The sequence below is a fragment of the Lissotriton helveticus genome, chromosome 12 (genome assembly GCF_964261635.1).
Source record: "Lissotriton helveticus chromosome 12, aLisHel1.1, whole genome shotgun sequence".
In the NCBI taxonomy this organism is placed as follows: domain Eukaryota; kingdom Metazoa; phylum Chordata; class Amphibia; order Caudata; family Salamandridae; genus Lissotriton; species Lissotriton helveticus.
In genome coordinates, this window is record NC_136073.1 from 891243279 (window position 1) to 891247915 (window position 4637).

A 4637-nucleotide genomic window follows, 5' to 3' on the forward strand; every position below is an offset into this window, starting at 1 on the left:
ATGCGTGACGCATCTCGTGACGAAAGAGGGGCGCATCTCTAGAGTCGCGTCGCGGGCGCGTTGCAACTATAGCAATGCTCAGGGCTGCCCAATACTCAACATACCGCATCAGTCCTTACGCCTGCTTCAAGCAAGCAGGCATAAAGAATTGACATAGCAGCGTCGCGGAAGTGCCTGCGTTAAATCTTGTAGATTTCACGCAGGCACTTTTGCGAGGCGCACAGCTGCCTGACCCCCACCCCCCCCCCTTGCGTGGGAACGCACCCATTGTGGCGCAGGCCCAGGCCTTCACGTGGCGCATCTCCTTAGATGGATCACGTTGTACATGACTCGCAGGGATGCGCCACGTTTACGTCGCTGTGCGTCAGGTAAGGCAGCGTAAACGTGGAACAAGGGGCTTGTAAATCTGCCCCTTTGTGTCTAGCATTACGCAGTTCTGTAAAATACACTCATACATTACTCAGCCCAATTAAATGAACACAAAATAGAAAACAAATAAGCAGTGGCACCGCCACAGAGAAGGAGAACAGTGCACCTGAAATGCACAGAAGATTTTGAAATATTAATTTACCTCTCTTATCAATGTAATCAGCAGCATTATGGCTCTTTGTAAAAAAATTCAAGCAAACATTTGCAATATAACACAGTCACACAGAGCAGGAGAAAAAACAGAGTAGTGAGTGATGAAAAAATTGCTACTACTACTCACCAAGCCCGGGGACCTCCACTCCCAGCACGTCTAGCAGGTCACGCTCTCGGTCCAGGATATCGGTCCAGCGGTGGGTGACTTGATTGTAGGTGCGCTGGACCCCCGTGATCTTAAAAAGGGCCCGGCACACCTGCCCCCACCGCTTCCGTCGCTCCTGGCTGTTGGTGTAACCAGCAGCGATCCTGCCGCCTGCCGCGATGGTCCTGGGGAGACGGCGCTGCACATAAAAAACAAGTGCGCCCACCTCCTCAGGGCTGAAGATCTCCCGGGGCACCACCATTTCCGCCCTCAAGCGGCCACACGGGAGCCGGGCACGGGCTGCGGCGGCCGTCTTGGGCAGCTTGACTGCTGTCTTCACCATGTTCTGGGCAGGTAAGGAGATAAAATGAAAAAGAATAAGAGTAGAAAAGAAGGAAATAAAAGTTTAAAAAAGTAGCTGAAAAGTAAACAAAAGTAGACTAAAACACAAAAATATAGACCTAGAAAACAAGAGGGATAGAAAAAAAGTTTAATAGATCAAAAAAAAAATAAAACAAGCAAAGGATGGCAGAGATATACAGAGGATAGAAACACCATGCCCAGACACATAGGAATGAATGAAAAACAAGATGGCCGCCCGAACACGTGCGTGTAAGTAAGTTCGCACGCGATTTCTCTCGCGAACTCGTGCGAACTTGTATTCGCAAGGCGCTCATCGCGCGAGATTACACATAGCGGGCGGAAACAGAAATACGTCACGCAAACAAAATGGCGGCACCCATACTCAACCTTGGGGTAACTCGCACGAGTTCGCGGCTTCCACGGTCGATTTCGCACGACGCCGCGCCTCGCGAATAGGGCGAAATTACCGAAAAACGAGTTTTGCAAAAGCAAAACCAACGAGCAGGTGCAAAAGTTCGAGCTCATCATTTGTAACCATTTCCCTGTAGTGCTTCCTGAAGGGGCCCTCCAGAATCCGGTTGCCTACTTGCAACTATTGTGTGACCCTGCTCTGACAGTCACAGAATAGTTACAAGTATGCCATTGCATCCTGTTAAAAAAAATTTACATTGCAACAAAAAGGAAAGGGAGCAGACAAGCAGGTGCCAGCCTTCATTAATGTCAGTTGGGGCAGGGCAGGTGTTGTTGTTTGCAAAACTTAAAGCACTTAGCAGGTGTGCTTTGCTTTGCCTCAATAATGTACACTCACTGGTCAATCAGAGGGTGCTGTGATGACACCGAGGGTGGCATGGGTGTGCCAGCCAGAGGGTGGCATGGGTGAACCAGAGTGCCAGTGTTGACAGGATGGCAGTGCTTTGCCCCAATAATGTACACTGGTGAACCAGAGGGTGCTGTGATGACACAGAGGGTAACATGGGTGAGCCAGAGGGTGGCATGGGTGACCAAAGAGAGTGCCAGTGGTAACAGAGGGTGGCAGTGATGAAGAAAGCCTTGCAAACAGGCTGGGCACGTAGAAACAACAAGTTCGCAAAACTGGCGACCCGACAAGTAAGTTCGCAATTTGCGAAATTGTACAAAACCCTCGCGAACTTGCAGAAACCCGTGCGAACACCCCCCCAAAAAATACGCAAATCCGCGAGAATTCGTGGAATTTGCGGATTTTCGCAATCCGCAAATACGCAAATCCGCAAATTTGCGGATTGCGAATCCGCAAAATATGCCCATGCTTAGCTATGAGCTGCCATCAAAGAGATGCATGCAAACTGCATGGTACAGGTTAGAAAGTCATGTGTTTTTCGGAGTCTTTCATTATCCCAATGTTGCTAAAAAGGGGTTATTTGGGTAGAAATACATTCTTATTAGTAAAGTCAACCCTAACCACTGTGTTATGTTCTGAATCCTGAGTCTGTGGCTCTGTGCTTCTCCAGACCAAGCACTGTTAGAAAGTGCCAGTGCCAGTATGGATGACATATGAATCCTACACCTTGTAGTCCCCTTTGTCTTATGTAACATGTTCTGTACACTGATTTACACACGTTTGATTCGCTGTCTCTGTATGTGTGTGATGTAAAATGCTCCGACACCCTTCACTGGTATGAGAGGCGCTATAAAACTAATTAAATGCATGTGAGGGAGGGGCTATGGAGAGATGTGGGGCACTGTTGAAGGGTAACAGTGAGGGAATCATTGAAGAGCTCCAATAAAGATTCTGGTATCCTGGGGTACTGAAAGGTCATCATTTACTATGCTTTGAATACAATTGACTATATAAGGAAATTAAATAAGTGTTGCAGAACGTGCAATTTTTGCCAACATTTTCTTTGTGAAAGGCTCATGTCCAGTCCGGCCCTGTGATAGGCTCATGCCCAGTCTGGCCCTGTGATAGGCTCATGCCAGATCCTGAGCTACAAGAAATTCAAATCAATTCAAATCAGCAAGTCCCAATATTTTAGGTGCTCTTCATTTATTCTTCATAGAAAAGTGTTTCATTCCTTCAACTGATATGGTCCAATCTTCATATAGTCACAAATAAACCACAAAATGCCGCCAACACGTGTTTCGTCTAGGTCGTTAAGACCATTTGACTTCGTCAGGGCTGTAAGTACAATGTTACAAAAGACATAATCACCATCACATTCCACTAGGCAGACATAATTGTCAAAAAGAGAAAAAGAAAAATATCCTATTTACAGTTATATAATACAAAGTGGCAACCATACTAACGTACAAAAGACCACAGAAGTCTTGACATTAGCGCAAAGGTCATAAGTATTTACATTACATTTCATCCAAAGTGAGAGGAAGCAAAATGTCATAGATGAACCGGAAAGTAATCCAACCCCCAAGACACCAGTGATAGTCAGAGATTGCCTGAAAAAGATTAGGCAATGAGAGTGGTAACCAGCAGATGAAAGCCAAAATAAAATCACATCCAAAAGAAAGAAACCCAAACACGCACCCTCATTAGTGCTAAAACCTATCCTAAAAAACACAATGTGCCTCCCAAGCAACATGCGATAAAAGGTTCCATAACAGCTCACCTAAAATTATTTATTCAGAACTTCTCATAGGTATGTGTAGGCGTATTGTTCAGACCATAAATCTATGAAAAACATAGGAAAAATGAGCACATTTCGGCTCAAAACGTCCAAACCACCTGTATCTCCTACTAGCATTTACATTCTGAAAACCGATCCAAAATAGTAAAAGTGTGTGCACTCACTTCAATCTTCATATAAAAAGCGTCTTGCTCATGCAATTTATCATAGATGAAGGACAGTTCAGTCCCAAAGTCGTTTGTAGAAATCCCTGTTTGACGTAATAAAAAAAAAAAAAAACAGTAAAAAAGTACATTCTAAATGGTACCCGCGGTTGGTTAATATTACCAAAAGGGGAGTCACCTAACTTAGAGGTGTTAAACTATAGGAACGACATTCTCCTTAGTAGTCCTATCTTATATCCAGAACACACAAACACCCTGGATTCCCTATTCTAACCCGTTTTGCATCTTAATTACCGCATCTCTAGTTCCAAAATCCTTAACATTGCTACTATGACCCAATCCGACCAGAGCCACTTAATCTAAAAAACATTCTGAACACAAATCCCGCCAGTACATACCTCCGAGTGCGGGGTCCTATTCGGAAAACAGTGTGTTCCCTCGTATAGCACAGTGTTCAACTCCGGCGCCATTGATTTCCTTCCTATATCCCTACGTCACGTCCAATGGTTCAAAAAGAGGAAAATAAAGGTAGGACTAACCTACATCCAATTCCGTGGTCGCCATTTTAAAGTAGTCAAGTAGAAATGGATAGAAAAAAGCGTGTTCCATGTTACACAGAAACCCAAAGTGTCCCAAATCTCAGGGAAACCCAAAGGGATAGGAGAATGTCAGTACAGTTAGGTGTAGACAGTAAAAAATAGTAAAAACGAAGGGCACATTAAGAGCCTCTGTTATTGAAAAGCGGAAAGCTAGATAAAGTGGACA

The 4637-nt window shown here is 44.9% G+C and overlaps 1 long non-coding RNA gene across 1 annotated transcript; it reads right to left on the bottom strand.

Annotated features, from left to right (window-relative positions):
* Window positions 1-3048: 3048 nt before the first annotated feature.
* Window positions 3049-4350, bottom strand: LOC144799555 (uncharacterized). The gene is made up of 3 exons (XR_013603835.1): window positions 4271-4350; window positions 3873-3958; window positions 3049-3245 (listed from the first exon to the last, which is right to left on the bottom strand). It is a non-coding gene; the product is annotated as an uncharacterized LOC144799555 (long non-coding RNA).
* Between the last annotated feature and the right edge of the window lie 287 nt (window positions 4351-4637).